Consider the following 22122-nt stretch of genomic DNA (forward strand, 5'->3'; position numbering starts at 1 on the left):
AATAAAAAAACACAGATGTTATTTAGTGTGTGCTTGATCTTGTGTATTTTGAACGATGTAACTACTATCTATCTTCTGATATATATTTTTTCCAAATCGACCACGTTTTAGCATGTAATTACACATGAATAGAAGTTAATTCTGGGTATGTCTATTTAAGCGGGAAATCTACATTAGACCATAAATAGGATAGATGGTCCACTATGGACTACATGATCCACTATGGGCTATATGGTCCACTATGGACTACATGGTCCACTATGGGCTATATGGTCCACAATGGACTACATGGTCCACTATGGACTACACAATCCACTATGGGCTATATGGTCCACTATGGTCCACTATGGACTACATAATCCACTATGGACTACATAATCCACTATGGACTACATGGTCCACTATGGGCTATATGGTCCACAATGGACTACATAATCCACTATGGGCTATATGGTCCACTATGGACTACATAATCCACTATGGACTACATAATCCACTATGGACTACATGGTCCACTATGGGCTACATGGTCCACTATGGACTACATGGTCCACTATGGGCAATATGGTCCACTATGGACTACATGGTCCACTATGGACTACATGGTCCACAATGGACTACATGGTCCACTATGGACTACATAATCCACTATGGACTACATGGTCCACTATGGGCTATATGGTCCACAATGGACTACATGGTCCACTATGGACTACATGGTGCACTATGGGCTATATGGTCCACAATGGACTACATGGTCCACAATGAACTACATGGTCCACTATGGACTACATGGTCCACTATGGGCTATATGGTCCACAATGGACTACATGGTCCACTATGGACTACATGGTCCACTATGGACTACATGGTCCACTATGGGCTACATGGTCCACTATGGTCCACTATGGACTACATGGTCCACTATGGTATAGGTTGATTGTGATAGTCTCTCTATAACCAGCCTGAGGAGGCCTATAACTCCATTCCTATTCTATTCAGAGTTTAGATAAATTAATCCGCCTGCGATCACCTGTGATCCCTCCAGTTATATCCCTGTAATTCACAAAGCCCTCGACCTAAATACTGTATGTACCATAGCATGCCAGGGCCCAGCCACAGCTAAGTGGGTTAAAGTGGATAGCATTAGTGTTCACACACACACACACAACACACACACACAACACACATGTATCCGACACATCGCAGTAGAATGACAGAATGAAGGAGACATTTGTTTTGTTTTTCTCCTGTAGGACTTATTGAACCTAAGACTGTGGATAGAGGACATGCACACTAAGGGTCCAGATTTCTTAACCAAGTGGTATGTGCTGTGCTCACATTGGGGAAAGAGATGACAGTTTAATATTCTAGTTGAGGTCATATTTAATAAGGACTGTCTGGTTGCCAACCCTGGTTGTTTCTACTTCAGCACTTTGACATATCAGCTGATGTAAGAAGGGCTATATAAATACATTTGATTTGATTCGATTCAGCTAAATGATGCTGGAGCAGCTACGTCAACTAGACCACTAGTGTCTTGTCAGATGCTGAACACCCGACTCCTCGGGACTCACCAGGGAGAGATACAAGTAAACATGAGAGAGAACACTTATTAAATGACCCTTCAAGGGCTGATCAGTAGTAGTAGTAGTAGTAGTAGTAGTAGTAGTAGTAGCAGTAGTAGCAGTAGTAGTAGTAGTAGTAGTAGTAGTAGGCCTGGCAGTGCTGGTTAAAAGGAGATTCACCTCTCAGTGCTGGCTGAAAGGAGGTTCACCTGTCAGTGCTGGCTGTAAGGAGGTTCACCTGTCAGTGCTGGCTGTAAGGAGGTTCACCTGTCAGTGCTGGTTTAAAGGAGGTTCACCTGTCAGTGCTGGCTGTAAGGAGGTTCACCTGTCAGTGCTGGCTGTAAGGAGGTTCACCTGTCAGTGCTGGTTAAAAGGAGGTTCACCTCTCAGTGCTGGCTGAAAGGAGGTTCACCTGTCAGTGCTGGCTGTAAGGAGGTTCACCTGTCAGTGCTGGTTTAAAGGAGGTTCACCTGTCAGTGCTGGCTGTAAGGAGGTTCACCTGTCAGTGCTGGCTGTAAGGAGGTTCACCTGTCAGTGCTGGTTTAAAGGAGAGCTTTTCAAACACACCAGACCGTTTTTTTCCTCGAGGTCCCCATTATTAGCCAAATAATTATAATTTTGCTATAAAAAACAACAACAAGTTTGACAGGCGCACTGTGCTAAAAATGGAACAGCCCAATGCCAGATGGCGAGTCCGCCCCTGATCACCACCCTTCCTTGTAACCTATTAGCCTATTATCCTGCAAGCACAGCCCATTTGGTCCAGCTCCTCCCTCATGCCACTGGAATAGTGTGTCAGGTGAGAGTAACCATGGAGATTATTTAGCTAGGAGGGAGAATGAAGGAGAGACAGGGGGGGAGGAAATCTCTCTCTGTAGCCTTTTCCTTCCCACAGTACCGCGCTTTACCGCTAGGCCTACTACAAACTCGAGACTAGCTCTAGCCCAATAGCATCCCTTCTGCATGCCTCTTATTGCGCGCCTCTCCCTGCCTCCACCCCTCTCTCTGTCTCTCTGTCTCTCTCTCTCTGTCTCTCTCTCTCTCTCTCTCTCGCTCTCTCTCTCTCCGTCTCTCTCTCTCTCTCTCTCTCTCTCTCTCTCTCCGTCTCTCTCTCTCTCCGTCTCTCTCTCTCTCTCTCTCTCTCTCTCTCTCTCTCTCTCTCTCGTTCTCTCTCTCTCTCTCTGTCTCTCTCTCTCTCTCTCTCTCTCCCTCCCTCTCTCTCTCTCCCTCCCTCCCTCTCTCTCTCTCCCTCCCTCCCTCCCTCCAGTTGCTCCCGCTGCGCCTTGTGGATTCAGAGACACCAGCAAACCGAGAACCGTTGACAAGCATCGTTATCCTCACCGCACCAGCAGCAAAACCCAAATATAATCCAAAATATGACATTCTTAACGATACAGCAGAAACAAACCGTTATTTGACAACTTCTGACAATCGATTTACAGTCCGTTAGACGCACGTAGCTGTAAAAGGTAAGGGAATTGTTTTGATTCTGCATTTCATGTTCATTTGAAGAAATGATCCGGGTGGTTTCCCTTATATGGCACCTGCTCCGGTTTCATGAACAGATGGTGCGCTGTGATAATGATAATATTGATGTTGATTAAACCTCGTTTGGAATTGTGTTTGTTGTTGCTGAATAGGCTATAGCTTGACTGCAGTGGATAAACATAGCCAAACGTTTTATTAAAACACTGGATAGTACAGCAAACAAACACTGGGAGAAGCAAAAAGCCTGCAGCTTTTAATTAGTTTCTATCTGTTTGGATTTGTTTAATGCTAATATTTCTATTTTTTTTTTTTATGGATTATTCTTTACCGTAGGCCATTGCATTTAATATGATCAGATCAGGGATGGTTGTATTGTTGCTACCAGCAAGGAATCGTAGCCAATGATGTGTATACATACCCTAGATAGTTTTTTTTGTTATGTATTGGCCATTGCGAGTCTTTGAAGCCACTGGTCGGCCATATTGTTACTCCCCGGAAAGGGGCAGTCCTCCGTAAAAATGAATTGAATTCTACAGTATTTCAATTAAATGTTTCATGGAGAAAATTACATCTTTTTAAGTGTTTCTTTTGTTGTAATGTGGACAGTAACATTAGTAATCCCAATCATTTGTACTTTTAGGAAAACATTTTGATGTCATTTTTTCTTCTTGTGTTTAGCTCACATACTATAATTTGTGAGCTAAGAAAATGTCAATGGTGGCTGAGTGCCAAGATGGAGGCATGGTGGCGCCATCACAGCACCATCTATCTAGTGAAAATATTAATCATTGATCACAGCCTATTGCCTGTCTTTCCTGAACAAGCTCATGAGGGAGACTCAGTAATTTCTTACAGTTACCAATGTATGTATCTGCAGTTGCTTTTCTCCTCAATTAATGAGGGTTTTAGGGACGTAGAAAACAGAAGTATTGGTATCCGAAATGTAGGCTGTTTTGTGAAATGTTATAATTTATTTTCAGATAAAACCTGCTACCGTGCGCACTCATGACATACAGCCTGACCAGTGAGCAAAAGACGTTGAAAATACGTCATTTTGGTTGAAACAACATCTATTCAATGTCTTGTGCTCACTGGGTAGACATATCTATCTCGACAGGTTATCTTTTACTAAGCCAGTGTAGCCTACTCTTCTAAACAGTTCGGCCAGCAGATTTTCAGATGACCGACTAGAGGCGTTCGTTTGTGTTGCTCAAACAAATGCCTCCACCATGATGTATTCCATAATAAGGAGAGGCAGTGAGACTGTTCCAATAAGGAGAGACTATAAGACTGATCCAATAAGGAGAGACTATAAGACTGATCCAATAAGGAGAGACTATAAGACTGATCCAATAAGGAGAGACTATAAGACTGATCCAATAAAGAGAGACTATAAGACTGATCCAATAAGGAGAGACTATAAGACTGATCCAATAAGGAGAGACTATAAGACTGATCCAATAAGGAGAGACTATAAGACTGATCCAATAAGGAGAGACTATAAGACTGATCCAATAAGGAGAGACTATAAGACTGATCCAATAAGGAGAGACTATAAGACTGATACAATAAGGAGAGACTGAGACTATAAGACTGATCCAATAAGGAGAGACAATAAGACTGATCCAATAAGGAGAGACAATAAGACTGTTCCAATAAGGAGAGACAATAAGACTGATCCAATAAGGAGAGACAATAAGATTGTTCCAATAAGGAGAGAGAATAAGACTGATCCAATAAGGAGAGACAATAAGACTGATCCAATAAGGAGAGACTATAAGACTGATCCAATAAGGAGAGACAATAAGACTGTTCCAATAAGGAGAGACAATAAGACTGATCCAATAAGGAGAGACTATAAGACTGATCCAATAAGGAGAGACTATAAGACTGATCTAATAAGGAGAGACTATAAGACTGATCCAATAAGGAGAGACTATAAGACTGATCCAATAAGGAGAGACTATAAGACTGATCCAATAAGGAGAGACTATAAGACTGATCCAATAAGGAGAGACAATAAGACTGATCCAATAAGGAGAGACTATAAGACTGATCCAATAAGGAGAGACAATAAGACTGTTCCAATAAGGAGAGACTATAAGACTGATCCAATAAAGAGAGACAATAAGACTGATCCAATAAGGAGAGACTATAAGACTGATCCAATAAGGAGAGACTATAAGACTGATCCAATAAGGAGAGACTATAAGACTGATCCAATAAGGAGAGACAATAAGACTGATCCAATAAGGAGAGACAATAAGACTGATCCAATAAGGAGAGACTATAAGACTGATCCAATAAGGAGAGACTATAAGACTGATCCAATAAGGAGAGACTATAAGACTGATCCAATAAGGAGAGACTATAAGACTGATCCAATAAGGAGAGACTATAAGACTGATCCAATAAAGAGAGACAATAAGACTGATCCAATAAGGAGAGACAATAAGACTGTTCCAATAAGGAGAGACAATAAGACTGATCCAATAAGGAGAGACTATAAGACTGATCCAATAAGGAGAGACTATAAGACTGATCCAATAAGGAGAGACTATAAGACTGATCCAATAAGGAGAGACTATAAGACTGATCCAATAAGGAGAGACTATAAGACTGATCCAATAAGGAGAGACTATAAGACTGATCCAATAAGGAGAGACTATAAGACTGATCCAATAAGGAGAGACAATAAGACTGATCCAATAAGGAGAGACTATAAGACTGATCCAATAAGGAGAGACTATAAGACTGATCCAATAAAGAGAGACAATAAGACTGATCCAATAAGGAGAGACTATAAGACTGATCCAATAAGGAGAGACTATAAGACTGATCCAATAAGGAGAGACTATAAGACTGATCCAATAAGGAGAGACTATAAGACTGATCCAATAAGGAGAGACAACCAGTAAGCCAGGAGAGACAATAAGACACTGAGATAAGGTCATGACTTTAATATCCCTGTGGGGGAAGCTTGATTGCAGTGTTGTGCATAACTAAAAACACATAATCAAGCCTAGAGATGGGTATATACAAATACACTAGCTGTAGAAACACACTGTGGGGTTGGAGAAGACAACTCAGCTGAGAGGTATAAACGTCTGTCTGTCTGTCTGTCTGTCTGTCTGTCTGTCTGTCTGTCTGTCTGTCTGTCTGTCTGTCTGTCTGTCTGTCTGTCTGTCTGTGCGAACATCTGACATACTCCCTCATGTCAGCGTGTTTTGGCCTTGCTGAAGCTTTGGCAGAGAGGAGAGACTGGCATTAGAGTCCAGAGACAGGAGGAGACCACTAAACACAAACAACACAACACACTGTCTCTGTAGAAACAAGCAACATTTTCACTAAGCCAGCAGTCAGGCATGAATAACAAAATCTAGACTTCTCTGTAGATAACAAAATGTATTTTCACCACAAAACCCAGAAAGATCAGGTACACACAGGCACACACACAGGCACACACACACACACACACACACACACACACACACACACACACACACACACACACACACACACACACACACACACACAGATAAATAAAAGCCTGATGGACATGGAGCAGGACAGAACAGAAGGAAGTCTGATGTTAAAGAGATTGAACAGATGATGTTGCTGGAGAAATAAAGAGATAAAACAGATGATGAGATGATGTTGCTGGAGAAATATAGAAAATATAGAGACTTTATTCCATGAGTATCCTAATCCTCTGTCCCAGTAGGCCTATTGTAAATGTAGCTAGAGGGTTCATTACCTAGGCCTCAATTTCTCATCCGGCTCCCTCCCTATCTCCTTATCTCTCTCCCTCCTTATCTCTCTCCCTCCTTATCTCTCTCCCTCCCTCTACATATCCGAGTGTCAGTGGGGAGAATCAGACCCATTTAAAGGAGTAAAACTAGCAACATTTATACTACTGTGTGTCTTTGCCAGACGTCTATACCTTTACAATCAAATCCCTTCGGGTACATATCAGTGATATCTTCAACCCTCCAAATCTCCAGTACTGAGTTTGTATTTCTTTCTTTTCTTTCTTTCTCTATCTAGCAGGTTTTTTTGTTCCCTGACGTTTAATAATGCAGCAATGTTTTGGACCACCGTGTCTTCTCAGAGAAGTACACAGAAACATTCCCTTTTAGAAACATAAATAACATTCATATCTTAACCCATCATCTCTCCATGTCCTCCCTCCATATATCCAGTGTTTCATTAACTTTCTCCTCTCCCACATCCTGGCACCTGAAGTGTGTTTTTTATTTTTACCGTCTGTTGGTTGCTGGACCAGCAGTATGAAGGTCTGTGCTCAAGACATGAATGAATGGTGGTCGTTGCGTGAGAGATTGACTATAGAGTTCAGCAGGTACTTGCACTCAAACCGTAAAAAGGAAATAAGCCATTCTGTTGTTGACAGTAACCATGTTCATATCCACACCAATATATATATCCACACCAATATATATATATATATCCACACCAATATATATATATATATATATATATATATATATATATATATATATATATATATATATATATATATATATATATATATATATATCCACACTAATATATATCCACACCAATATATATATCCACACCAATATATATATCCACACCAATATATATATATATATCCACACCAATATATATATCCACACCAATATATATATATATATATATATATATATATATATATATATATATATATCCACACTAATATATATATCCACACCAATATATATATCCACACCAATATATATATATATATATATATATATATATATATATATATATATATATATATATATATATCCACACCAATATATATATCCACACCAATATATATATCCACACCAATATATATATATCCACACCAATATATATATATCCACACCAATATATATATCCACACCAATATATATATCCACACCAATATATATATATCCACACCAATATATATATCCACACCAATATATATATCCACACCAATATATATATATTTATATCCACACCAATATATATGTCCACACCAATATATATATATCCACACCAATTTATATATGCACACCAATATATATATATATTTATATCCACACCAATATATATATGCACACCAATATGGAGGGGGGGGGATAGAGGGAGGGATAGATGGGGATAGAGGGAGATATAGAGGGAGGCAAGGGGGGATATAAGGAGGGATAGAGGGAGGGATTGGGTAGCTAGGTTGAATGTCTTCATAGGTGAGAAGGTAGCTGGGTTGAAGATATGTTCAACCTAGTGAAAGAGAGAGATAGAGAGAAAGTGAGAGAGCAAGATTGTGTGTGTGTGTGTGTGTGTGTGTGTGTGTGTGTGTGTGTGTGTGTGTGTGTGTGTGTGTGTGTGTGTGTGTGTGTGTGTGTGTGTGTGTGTGTAGCCATTTGTTGCTCGCTTACTCTGTGAAGTAAAGGCATCTCCTCCCCTGGAGAGAGATGGAGGGAGAAGGAAGAGGAGAGAGAGAGAGAAAGAGAACAGAGGGCCGGCGGTTGAGTTACATCTCTTACTTTCTTCTCTTTCTGTCTTCCAATTCCTGCTCCATTTTCTCTCTGCCAAGAGTTCAGACATATAAAGTTTGTATGTGAAAACTATTTGTGACTCGTTTCAGGAAACTAGGTGTACAGAATGTCGCACGTCACTACTTCACAGGAGATGCATTTTAACGTTTATTTAAAAACATTTTTATAGCAGAAATACCTTCTGGAACATGTGAAATTTCATTTGCCTTAATAACAAACTTGTATTCCATCTGTAAATACGAATACAGTTGTTAAATTACGAGCCTTATTGGTTTAGCCACAGAAAAAGACAGGGAACTTCCCGCTAGCCATGATTGGCTGAGATAATGAATGGGCTTGAAATGATGAGTTTTGATTGGTTTGCCGTGTAGCATGCTTCTGTCTATAACGTGTGCTGTTCAGTATGTGTTAATAGTACATTCTGCCACGTCGTTTTTGAAAGATAAAACGTTTGTAAGATGATACATACTTTCAGTTTTTTTCCGTATTCAATTTACTCATACATAAGAGGGAGGCTTGAGCTGCTGGCAGATCAAATACACAGCTGGAACGCCGATTAAGCTGTTTACACGTCCCAATAATTTGAAAGTTTGCTTCAGAAAATCATCAAATGTTTACTTTGATTTTAACCTTACATCGGTTAAGACAAGCAGATTAATGTATTTACATGCTTTTTCCATACATAATCAGATTAATATCTAATTCTTCGTGTGCATGTAAACGTACTCAATAAAAAAAATGGAGTGGAACTGGCTTTGAGTTGAGTTTGAGGGCCCTAGAGATAAAAAAATATGAGAGAAGAGGTTGGAGGAGAGGGGAAGTTTGTAGGAGAGGGGGAAGGTTGTAGGAGAGGTGAAGATTGTAGGAGAGGTGAAGATTGTAGGAGATGGGAAGGATGGAGGAGATGGGGAAGGATGGAGGAGATGGGGAAGGATGGAGGAGAGGGGGAAGGATGGAGGAGAGGGGGAAGGATGGAGGAGATGGGGAAGGATGGAGGAGAGGGAGAAGGTTGGAGGACGAGGGGAAGGATGGAGGAGAGGGGGAAGGATAGAGGAGGAGGGGAAGGATGGAGGAGAGGGGGAAGGTTGGAGGAGGAGGGGAAGGATGGAGGAGAGGGGGAAGGATAGAGGAGAGGGGGAAGGTTGGAGGAGGAGGGGAAGGTTGGAGGAGGAGGGGAAGGATAGAGGAGAGGGGGACGGATAGAGGAGAGGGGGAAGGATAGAGGAGAGGGGGAAGGTTGGAGGAGGAGGGGAAGGATAGAGGAGAGGGGGAAAGATAGAGGAGAGGGGGACGGATAGAGGAGAGGGGGAAGGATAGAGTAGAGGGGGAAGGTTAAAGGAGAGGGGAAGGTTGGAGGAGAGGGGAAGGTTGGAGGAGAGGGGGAATGTTGGAGGACGAGGGGAAGGATGGAGGAGAGGGGGAAGGATAGAGGAGGAGGGGAAGGATGGAGGAGAGGGGGAAGGATAGAGGAGGAGGGGAAGGTTAAAGGAGAGGGGAAGGTTGGAGGAGAGGGGGAATGTTGGAGAGGAAAACATTGATGCACTTGAGAGCTGCAGCTTGTCCTGTCCCCCCCCCCCCCCCCACCCCCTCTCTCTCTTTTCAAATTCTTTGTGGGTCTCTGTAATCATACATTTGGCAGTAGGTTAGGATGTGCAGCTCAGTTTCCAGTTTTGTGGGCACACAGCCTGTCTTCTCTTGACAGAAGCTATCTTAGGGGACTCTTCTCCAGGTTTATCTCTCTGTAGGTGATGGCTTTGTTAGGGAAGGTTTGGGAATCGCTTCCTTTTAGGTGGTTGTCGAATTTAACGCCTCTTTTCTGGATTTTGATAATTAGCAGGTATCGGCCTAATTCTGCTCTGCATGCATTATTTGGTGTTTTGCGTTGTAGGCTATTTTGGCAGAATTCTGCATGCAGAGTCTCAATTTGGTGTTTGTCCCATTTTGTGAATTCTTGGTTGGTTGGACCCCAGACCTCACAACCATAAAGGGCAATGGGTTCTATGACTGGTTCAAGCATTTTTAGCCAGATCCTAATTGGTATGTCGAAATTGATGTTCCTTTTGATGGCATAGAAGGCCCTTCTTGCCTTGTCTCTCAGATCGTTCACAGCTTTGTGGAAGTTACCTGTGGCGCTGATGTTTAGGCCGAGGTATGTAAAGTTTTATGTGTGCTCTAGGGCAACGGTGTCTAGATGGAATTTGTATTTGTGGTCCTGGCAACAGTACCTGTTTTGGAACAACATTATTTTGGTCTTACTGAGATTTACTGTCAGGGCCCAGGACTGGCAGAATCTGTCCAGAAGATCTAGGTGCTGCTGTAGGCCCTCGTTAGTTGGTGACAGAAGCACCAGATCATCAGCAAACAGTATACATTTGACTTCAGATTCTAGTAGGGTGCTGCAGACTGTTCTAGTGCCCTTGCCAATTCATTGATATATATGTTGAAGAGGGTGGGGCTTAAGCTGCATCTCTGTAAGTATAGGCAATTGGAATTTGTTGTCTGCATATTTGATCATTTCATTGAGGATACCATCAACACCACAGGCCTTTTAGGGTTGGAGGGTTTTTATTTTGTCCTGTAGTTCATTCAAGGTAATTGGAGAATCCAGTGGGTTCTGGGTCTTTAATAGTTGATTCTAAGATTTGTATTTGATCATGTACATGTTTTTGCTCTTTGTTCTTTGTTATAGAGACAAAAAGATTGGAGAAGTGCTTTATCCATACATCTCCATTTTGGATAGATAACTCTTTGTGTTGTTGTTTGTTCAGTGTTTTGCAATTTTCCCAGAAGTGGTTAGAGTCTATGGATTCTTCCATTTCTGACGTAAGAACTGATTTCTGACGTGCTGTTCCTTCTATTTCCATAGTGTATTTCTGTATTGTTTTAGTGATTCACCATAGTGAAGGCGTAGACTCAGGTCTTCTGTATTGTTTTAGTGATTCACCATAGTGAAGGCGTAGACTCAGGTCTTCTGTATTGTTTTAGTGATTCACCATAGTGAAGGCATAGACTCAGGTTTTCTGGGTCTCTAGGTTTTAGGTTGGACAGGTTTCTTTCTGAGGTTTTTACATTCTTCATCAAACTATTTGTCATTGTTGTTAATTTTCTTCGGTTTTCATTTTGACATTTTTAGATTTGATAGGGAAGCTGAGAGGTCAAATAAACTGTTTAGATTTTCTACTGCCAAGTTTACACCTTCACTATTACAGTGAAACGTTTTGTCCTGGAAGTTGTTCTAAAAGGGATTGAATTTGTTGTTTCCTAATTGTTTTTTGGTAGATTTCCACACTACTTTCCTTCCATCTATAACATTTCTTAATATTACTCAGTTCCTTTGTCTTTGATGCCTCATGATTGAGTATTGGTCTGTTCAGGTAGACTGTGATTTTGCTGTGATCTGATAGGGGTGTCAGTGGGCTGACTGTGAACGCTCTGAGAGACTCTGGGTTGAGGTCAGTGATAAAGTAGTCTACAGTACTACTGCCAAGAGATGAGCTATAGGTGTACCTACCATAGGAGTCCCCATCGAAGCCTACCATTGACTATGTACATACCCAGCGTGCAACAGAGCTGCAGGAGTTGTGACCTGTTTTTGTTGGTTTTGTAGTCGTAGTTGTGCCTAGGGGGCCATATGGGGGAGGGAATGCTGTCACCTCCAGGTAGGTGTTTGTCCCCCTGTGTGCTGAGGGAATGCTGTCACCTCCAGGCAGGTGTTTGTCCCCCTGTGTGCTGAGGGAATGTTGTCACCTCCAGGTAGGTGTTTGTCCCCCTGTGTGGTGAGGGAATGCTGTCACCTCCAGGTAGGTGTTTGTCCCCCTGTGTGCTGAGGGAATGCTGTCACCTCCAGGCAGGTGTTTGTCCCCCTGTGTGCTGAGGGAATGCTGTCACCTCCAGGCAGGTGTTTGTCCCCCTGTGTGCTGAGGGTGTCAGGTTCTTGTCCAGTTCTGACATGTAGGTCGCCACAGACTAGTACATGTCCCTGGGCCTGGAAATGGTTGATTTCCCCCTCCAGGATGGAGAAGCTGTCTTCATTAAAGTATGGGGATTCTAGTGGGGGGATATAGGTAGGATGGAGAAGCTGTCTTCATTAAAGTATGGGGATTCTAGTGGGGGGATATAGGTAGGATGGAGAAGCTGTCTTCATTAAAGTATGGGGATTCTAGTGGGGGGATATAGGTAGGATGGAGAGGCTGTCTTCATTAAAGTATGGGGATTCTAGTGGGGGGATATAGGTAGGATGGAGAAGCTGTCTTCATTAAAGTATGGGGATTCTAGTGGGGGGATATAGGTAGGATGGAGAAGCTGTCTTCATTAAAGTATGGGGATTCTAGTGGGGGGATATAGGTAGGATGGAGAAGCTGTCTTCATTAAAGTATGGGGATTCTAGTGGGGGGATATAGGTAGGATGGAGAAGCTGTCTTCATTAAAGTATGGGGATTCTAGTGGGGGGATATAGGTAGGATGGAGAAGCTGTCTTCATTAAAGTATGGGGATTCTAGTAGGGGGATATAGGTTGCAACCATGAGGACATTTTCTCTGTTGAGATAATTTCTTTATTAATTTCTAGCCAGATGTAAAATGTTCCTGTTTTGATTAATTTAATAGGGTGGGTTAGGTCTGTTCTATATCAAATTACCATACCCCCTGAGTCCCTTCACTGTTTCACACCTGGTAGTGTGGTGGATGGGACTACCAGCTCTCTGTAACCTAGAGGACAACCAGTGGGTCCATCTCCTCTATACCACCTGGTAGTGTGGTGGATGGGACTACCAGCTCTCTGTAACCTAGAGGGCAACCAGTGGGTCCGTCTCCTCTATACCACCTGGTAGTGTGGTGGATGGGACTACCAGCTCTCTGTAACCTAGAGGACAACCAGTGGGTCCATCTCCTCTATACCACCCACCTGGTAGTGTGGTGGATGGGACTACCAGCTCTCTGTAACCTAGAGGACAACCAGTGGGTCCATCTCCTCTATACCACCTGGTAGTGTGGTGGATGGGACCACCAGCTCTCTGTAACCTAGAGGGCAACCAGTGGGTCCGTCTCCTCTATACCACCCACCTGGTAGTGTGGTGGATGGGACTACCAGCTCTCTGTAACCTAGAGGACAACCAGTGGGTCCATCTCCTCTATACCACCCACCTGGTAGTGTGGTGGATGGGACTACCAGCTCTCTGTAACCTAGAGGGCAACCAGTGGGTCCATCTCCTCTATACCACCCACCTGGTGGTTTGGTGGATGGGACTACCAGCTCTCTGTAACCTAGAGGACAACCAGTGGGTCCGTCTCCTCTATACCACCCACCTGGTAGTGTGGTGGATGGGACTACCAGCTCTCTGTAACCTAGAGGGCAACCAGTGGGTCCGTCTCCTCTATACCACCTGGTAGTGTGGTGGATGGGACCACCAGCTCTCTGTAACCTAGAGGACAACCAGTGGGTCCGTCTCCTCTATACCACCCACCTGGTAGTGTGGTGGATGGGACCACCAGCTCTCTGTAACCTAGAGGGCAACCAGTGGGTCCATCTCCTCTATACCACCTGGTAGTGTGGTGGATGGGACCACCAGCTCTCTGTAACCTAGAGGGCAACCAGTGGGTCCGTCTCCTCTATACCACCTGGTAGTGTGGTGGATGGGACTACCAGCTCTCTGTAACCTAGAGGACAACCAGTGGGTCCATCTCCTCTATACCACCTGGTAGTGTGGTGGATGGGACCACCAGCTCTCTGTAACCTAGAGGGCAACCAGTGGGTCCATCTCCTCTATACCACCTGGTAGTGTGGTGGATGGGACTACCAGCTCTCTGTAACCTAGAGGACAACCAGTGGGTCCATCTCCTCTATACCACCTGGTAGTGTGGTGGATGGGACCACCAGCTCTCTGTAACCTAGAGGGCAACCAGTGGGTCCATCTCCTCTATACCACCTGGTAGTGTGGTGGATGGGACTACCAGCTCTCTGTAACCTAGAGGGCAACCAGTGGGTCCATCTCCTCTATACCACCCACCTGGTAGTGTGGTGGATGGGACCACCAGCTCTCTGTAACCTAGAGGGCAACCAGTGGGTCCATCTCCTCTATACCACCCACCTGGTAGTGTGGTGGATGGGACCACCAGCTCTCTGTAACCTAGAGGGCAACCAGTGGGTCCATCTCCTCTATACCACCTGGTAGTGTGGTGGATGGGACCACCAGCTCTCTGTAACCTAGAGGGCAATCAGTGGGTCCGTCTCCTCTATACCACCTGGTAGTGTGGTGGATGGGACTACCAGCTCTCTGTAACCTAGAGGACAACCAGTGGGTCCATCTCCTCTATACCACCTGGTAGTGTGGTGGATGGGACCACCAGCTCTCTGTAACCTAGAGGACAACCAGTGGGTCCATCTCCTCTATACCACCCACCTGGTAGTGTGGTGGATGGGACCACCAGCTCTCTGTAACCTAGAGGGCAACCAGTGGGTCCATCTCCTCTATACCACCTGGTAGTGTGGTGGATGGGACCACCAGCTCTCTGTAACCTAGAGGACAACCAGTGGGTCCATCTCCTCTATACCACCCACCTGGTAGTGTGGTGGATGGGACTACCAGCTCTCTGTAACCTAGAGGGCAACCAGTGGGTCCGTCTCCTCTATACCACCTGGTAGTGTGGTGGATGGGACTACCAGCTCTCTGTAACCTAGAGGGTAACCAGTGGGTCCATCTCCTCTATACCACCTGGTAGTGTGGTGGATGGGACCACCAGCTCTCTGTAACCTAGAGGACAACCAGTTGGTCTGTCTCTTTCTCTATCTCTATTATCTCTCTCTCTCTCTCTCTCTCTCCAAAACAGAAGTCAGTCCAGTAACCTTTGACCTGTATCATGTGACCTTTTTGACTCAAATTCTCAACCATTGTATTTAAGCTGACCAGCGACTCACACGCTTCCCTCTTGGTGAGGTTTGGGACAGGTTGACCTTTTGACTAAAGCAGTGGGGGTTGATATCCCCAGCGACACCACACAAAGACACGTAATATGGAGGGGGGTGTGTGTGTGTGTGTGTGTGTGTGTGTGTGTGTGTGTGTGTGTGTGTGTGTGTGTGTGTGTGTGTGTGTGTGTGTGTGTGTGTGTGTGTATCCTACTGCATGGAGTTCATACTTCACTGGATTATAGAATAAACAGGAAGTTCCTTATTGGGGATGGCATTACACTCTGGTTGAATCTCAAACGGCACACTTTCCCTTATATAGTGCAGTAATTTTGGTCAAACACATGCATTATTTTCATCCTCCTTCCCTCTTACTGATGTTGATCCAGATTGTATGAGACAGAGAGAGAGTGAGGTCATGATCAGATGAGCTCCTGCATTTTTCAGCATGTTCTTGAAAAAAGATAGATTTAGAGTTAGATAAACTTGGATTTGTTTTGTCAGGGACATACACAGGATGCTACCCTCTACAACATAACCTTCACTCCAAATCTACAATCTGATTTTGGGAGGAATTACGGAATCACCTAGAAGGTTTACAACTACCAAGGATTATTATTCCAACGCTATACAGCAAATTCTCTGAAAAACAACCGAAACCTGAAAACACCATCCAACCTGGAACCGAGTGAGTCATGTTTAGTCTGAAGCTATATTTTATTTCCAAAAGCCAAGAAGAAAAATACATGACATTACTTTATAAGGACTGAATGCTAAATTAAAGCTGCCAAGCTTGATACAACTTCAATTAGCACTGACATGTCAAAGCCCTTTAATTTCCACAAAGTTTGCTGCTTCAGTTTCTTTAGATATTTTTGTCAGATGTTACTATGGAATACTGAAGTATAATTACAAGCATTTCATAAGTGTCAAAGGCTTTTATTGACAATTACATGAAGTTGATGGAAAGAGTCAATATTTGCAGTGTTGACCCTTCTTTTTCAAGACCTCTGCAATCCGCCCCGGCATGCTGTCAATTAACTTCTGGCCCACATCCTGACTGATGGCAGCCCATTCTTGCATAATCAATGCTTGGAGTTTGTCAGAATTTATGGGTTTTTGTTTGTCCACCCGCCACTTGAGGATTGACCAGAAGTTCTCAATGGGATTAAGGTCTGGGGAGTTTCCTAGCCATAGACCCAAAATATCGATGTTTTGTTCCCCGAGTCATATTTTACTCCTTATGGACTCAAATGGGAAATATATACAAGAAAAAAACCTTTTTCCCAAACACAGTGTGTCTAAACTCTGGTGTCCAAACACCCAGCGCGCCCTAGACCTTCTGTCTGAGGACCAACTAGGTTCACCCAGCCACATAATAATACACACAGGCACAAACCACCTGAGAACACAGCAGGAAAGGGTGGCCACAGCACTGAAGGGAGTGATTGAAAAAGCTTCTTCTACTTTTCCCAAATGCACAAGTGGTTATCTCCACCCTGCTACCATGAAAAAACTTCCAGCCTGCTACCATACAGCATGTAAACGCAAGTATTTCCCGTGACTGTGCCTCAAAACCAAATGTTTTCCTGGCCCACCACTCCAGCCTGGACTTGAACAGCCTGTATGACCAGGTCCACCTATACAAGGCAGCAGTGCCCACGTTTGCCCGGACTCTAAAGGACATCGCTCTCAACCGCAGCCCCAACACTTCACACAGGAGCAACAGGGCCTCAACATGGAAGTCACACATACGCCCAGGTCGTGACCAGGCAAACAGGCCTAACCCCCACTCATACACGAGGCCAAACCACACGCCCAACAACATTGGACAGTTTATGGAACACAAAGCCTTCACTATCTCATCCTGGAATATTTTACTTTGGCCTAAAGAGCAGGAACCCAGACTTCATCAAAGAAATTGGAAATAAAGACTTCGTCATCCTACAAGAAACATGGTATAGAGGAGATGGACCCACTGGTTGCCCTCTAGGTTAAAGAAAGCTGGTAGTCCCATCCACCACACTACCAGGTGGTATAGAGGAGATGGACCCACTGGTTGCCCTCTAGGTTACAGAGCTCTGGTAGTCCCATCCACCAAACTACCAGGTGTGAAACAGTGAAGGGACTCAGGGGGTATGCTAATTTGGTATAGAGCAGACCTAACCCACTCTATTAAATTAATCAAAACAGGAACATTTTACATCTGAAATTCAAAAGGAAATGTTTTTAACAGAGAAAAATGTCCCCCTGTGTGCTACCTATATCCCCCCACTAGAATCCCCATACTTTAATGAAGACAGCTTCTCCATCCTGGAGGGGGAAATCAATCATTTCCAGGCCCAGGGACATGTACTAGTCTGTGGCGACCTACATGCCAGAACTGGACAAAAACCTGACACCCTCAGCACACAGGGGGACAAACACCTACCCGGAGGTGACAGCATTCCCTCCCCCATATGCCCCCCTAGGCACAACTACATAACCGACAAAAACGGGTCACAACTCCTGCAGCTCTGTCACACTGCTGGGTATGTACATAGTCAATGGTAAGCTTCGAGGGGACTCCTATGGTAGGTACACCTATAGCTCATCTCTTGGCAGTAGTACTGTAGACTACTTTATCACTGACCTCAACCCAGAGTCTCTCAGAGCGTTCAGTCAGCCCACTGACACCCCTATCAGACCACAGCAAAATCACAGTCTACCTGAACAGAGCAATACTCAATCATGAGGCATCAAAGCCAAAGAAACTGAGTAATATTAAGAAATGCTATAGATGGAAGGATTGTAGTGTGGAAACCTACCAAAAAAACAACTAGGCAAGAACAAATTCAATCTCTTTTAGACAACTTCCTGGACAAAACGTTCCACTGTAATAGTATATATATAGTATATTTGACCTCTCAGCTTCAAATCTAGAAATTTCAAAAAGAAAAGCGAAGAAAATGAACAACAAAGACAAATGGTTTGATGAAGAATGTAAAAACCTCAGAAATAAACCTGTCCAACCCAAAACATAGAGACCCAGAAAACCTGAGTCTAGAACAGTCCGCAGCTCCCGGTCTCACCCTACTAGAATCTGAAGTCAAATGTCTACTATTTGCTGATGATTTGGTGCTTCTGTCACCAACCAATGAGGGCCTTCAGCAGCACCTAGATCTTCTGCACAGATTCTGCCAGACCTGGGCCCTGACAGTAAATCTCAGTAAGACAAAAATAATGGTGTTCCAAAAAAGGTTCAGTCACCAGGACCACAAATACAAATTCCATCTAGACACTGTTGCCCTGGAGCACACATAAAACTATACATACCTCGGCCTAAACATCAGCGCCACAAGTTCCACAAAGCTTTGAACGAGCTGAGAGACAAGGCAAGAAGGGCATTCTATGCCATCAAAAGGAACATGATATTCGACATACCAATTAGGATCTGGCTAAAAATACTTTAATCAGTTATAGAATGCATTGCCCTTTATGGTTGTGAGGTCTGGGGTCCAACCAACCAAGAATTCACAAAGTGGGACAAACACAAAATTGAGACTCTGCATGCAGAATTCTGCGATTCCCAAACCTTCCAAAACAAAGCCATCACCTACAGAGAGATGAACCTGGAGAAGAGTCCCCTAAGCAAGCTGGTCCTGGGGCTCTGTTCACAAACACAAACACACCCCACAGAGCCCCAGGACAGCAACACAATTAGACCCAACCAAATCTTGAGAAATTACTTCAAATCAAATTTATTTATATAGCCCTTCTTACATCAGCTGATATCTCAAAGTGCTGTACAGAAACCCAGCCTAAAACCCCAAACAGCAAGCAATGCAGGTGTAGAAGCTGCATTGGAAAGATTTAACAAAAAAACAGAGCAAACTAGAATGCTATTTGTCCCTAAACAGAGAGTACACAGTAGCAGAATACCTGACCACTGTGACTGACCCAAACTTAAGGAAAGCTTTGACTATGTACAGACTCAGTGAGCATAGCCTTGCTACTGAGAAAGGCTGCCGTAGGCAGACCTGGCTCTCAAGAGAAGACAGGCTATGTGCACACTGCCCATAAAATGAGGTAGAAACTTAACTGCACTTCCTAACCCCGCCCTGTGACCATATTAGAGACACATATTTCCCTCAGATTACACAGATACACAAAGAATTAGAAAACAAACCCAATTTTGATAAACTCCCATATCTACTGGGTGAAATACCACAGTGTTCCATCACAGCAGCAAGATGTGTGACCTGTTGCCACAAGAAAAGGTCAACCAGTGAAGAACAAACACCATTGTAAATACAACCCATATTTATTTATTTTTCCCTTTTGTACTTTAACTATTTACTTTAACCATTTGCACATCGTTACGATACTGTATATATACATAATATGACATTTGTAATGTCTTTATTCTTTTGGAACTTCTGTGAGTGTAATGTTTACTGTTCATTTTTATTGTTTATTTCACTTTTGTTTATTATCTACTTCACTTGCTTTGGCAATGTTAGCATATGTTTCCCATGACAATAAAGCCCCTTGAATTGAAATTGAATTGAATTTACAGAAAGACCGAAAGAGAGATAGAGAGAGTAGAGAAAAAGAGATTGAGAGATAGAGGGAGAGTAGAGAGTAGAGAGAGAGAGAGAGAGAGAGAGAGAGTAGAGAGAGAGAGAGAGAGAGTAGAGAGAGAGAGAGAGAGACATTGTGTTTGTCATTCGTACTTGTTGACCTGAGCTAGTTTGCTTTTTGCTGAGTGTGTGAAATACTTGTTTGCGTGTATACTGTATGATTGTGTGTATGCAGCATACCATGCATACTGTGTGAGTGTGTGTGAAACACGTGAGTATTACCCTAATTACACTAATTACCCTAATTACCCTACCTGATTACAACAGTCATGGGTCAATAGAACTAACTATAAAAAGTAGTGGGAGAATCGGAGACAAAATGGGACAAACACCAAATTGAGACTCTGCAGAATTCAGCAAAAATATCCTCCGTGTACAACGTAGAACACCAAATAATGCATGCTGTTTTATGGTGGTTTTGGAGCAGTGGCTTCTTCCTTGCTGAGCGCCCTTTCAGGTTATGTCGATATAGGACTTGTTTTACTGTGGATATAGATTTCTGCAATTTAAAGCACTTCAAACCCAAGAGCTGAGCCCAGAAACGAGCCCTCTCAGTCAGCTGGTGTTGGACCTCACCAACCAAGCCGACACCAGCACTGCTTCAAAAGAAAGAATTCAAATAAACAAAATCATGAACCAATCAAAGGACTCATATTTACAACATTGGAAAAACGAAAAAAAATCCCAAAGCCGACTAAACTGCTATCTGACCCTAAACAGAGAATATGAATTGGCTGATTATCTCTACTCTGTTCAGAGATATGAAGCAGAGACAGATCCTTACCAAGTACAGGCTGAGTGACCACCTGGCTGATTATCTCTACTCTGTTCAGAGATATGAAGCAGAGACAGATCCTTACCAAGTACAGGCTGAGTGACCAAATGGCTGATTATCTCTACTCTGTTCAGAGATATGAAGCAGAGACAGATCCTTACCAAGTACAGGCTGAGTGACCACCTGGCTGATTATCTCTACTCTGTTCAGAGATACGATGCAGAGACAGATCCTTACCAAGTACAGGCTGAGTGACCACCTGGCTGATTATCTCTACTCTGTTCAGAGATATGAAGCAGAGACAGATCCTTACCAAGTACAGGCTGAGTGACCACCTGGCTGATTATCTCTACTCTGTTCAGAGATATGAAGCAGAGACAGATCCTTACCAAGTACAGGCTGAGTGACCACCTGGCTGATTATCTCTACTCTGTTCAGAGATATGAAGCAGAGACAGATCCTTACCAAGTACAGGCTGAGTGACCACCGATTGGCAATAGAAACCAGCAGACATAAAAAGACATGGCTACCCAAAGAGGAGCGTGTATGTGGTCACTGCACGACAGGGGAGGTATAGACAGAGATGCACTTTCTCCTTTACTGTGATAAATATTCCTCACCAAGAGATTCATTATTCACAGAAATGACTACATTTATTCCAAATTTGAACTTATTAAACCCAGAGGAAAAAGTAAAAATACTCATGGGCGAAGGAGCAATGGCTCCTCTTGCAGCCAAATATGTATTTGCCTGCCATAGCCTGAGGGACACTGAATAATAACATCTGCATAGTAAACAGTAACTTCCTTATTATTACTATTATTGTTATTACTATTATTGTTATTTCCATTATTATTGTTGTTTATCATTCCAAATAGTAATGGTATGGGTGGTAATGGTAATGATAGCAGTTTAGTGGTGGTGGTGGTGGTAGTAGTAGTAGTGGTATGGGTGGTAATGGTAATGATAGCAGTTTAGTGGTGGTGGTGGTGGTAGTAGTAGTAGTGGTATGGGTGGTAATGGTAATGATAGCAGTTTAGTGATGGTGGTGGTAGTAGTAGTGGTATGGGTGGTAATGGTAATGATAGCAGTTTAGTGATGGTGGTGGTGATGGTAGTAGTGGTAATGATGATAGTAGTTGTAATACTGATGCAATGGTGAAGATGACCGTTATTTAGTTATAAGATAGTTGTAGTTTCATTTTCCATATTTATTT

General features: G+C 43.2%; 1 protein-coding gene across 1 annotated transcript in view; it reads left to right on the forward strand.

Moving 5' to 3' along the window:
- The first annotated feature begins 2859 nt into the window (after nucleotides 1-2859).
- The window catches only part of LOC106589097 (regulating synaptic membrane exocytosis protein 3), a 99072-nt gene continuing 79809 nt past the window's right edge, over nucleotides 2860-22122 (forward strand). The window contains exon 1 of the mRNA XM_014178788.3: nucleotides 2860-3037. The gene's annotated coding sequence lies outside the window, so the exon portion shown is untranslated. The remainder of the gene's footprint in view (nucleotides 3038-22122) is intronic.

Source organism: Salmo salar, chromosome 27 (assembly GCF_965601325.2).
Source record: "Salmo salar chromosome 27, fSalSal1, whole genome shotgun sequence".
NCBI lineage: Eukaryota > Metazoa > Chordata > Actinopteri > Salmoniformes > Salmonidae > Salmo > Salmo salar.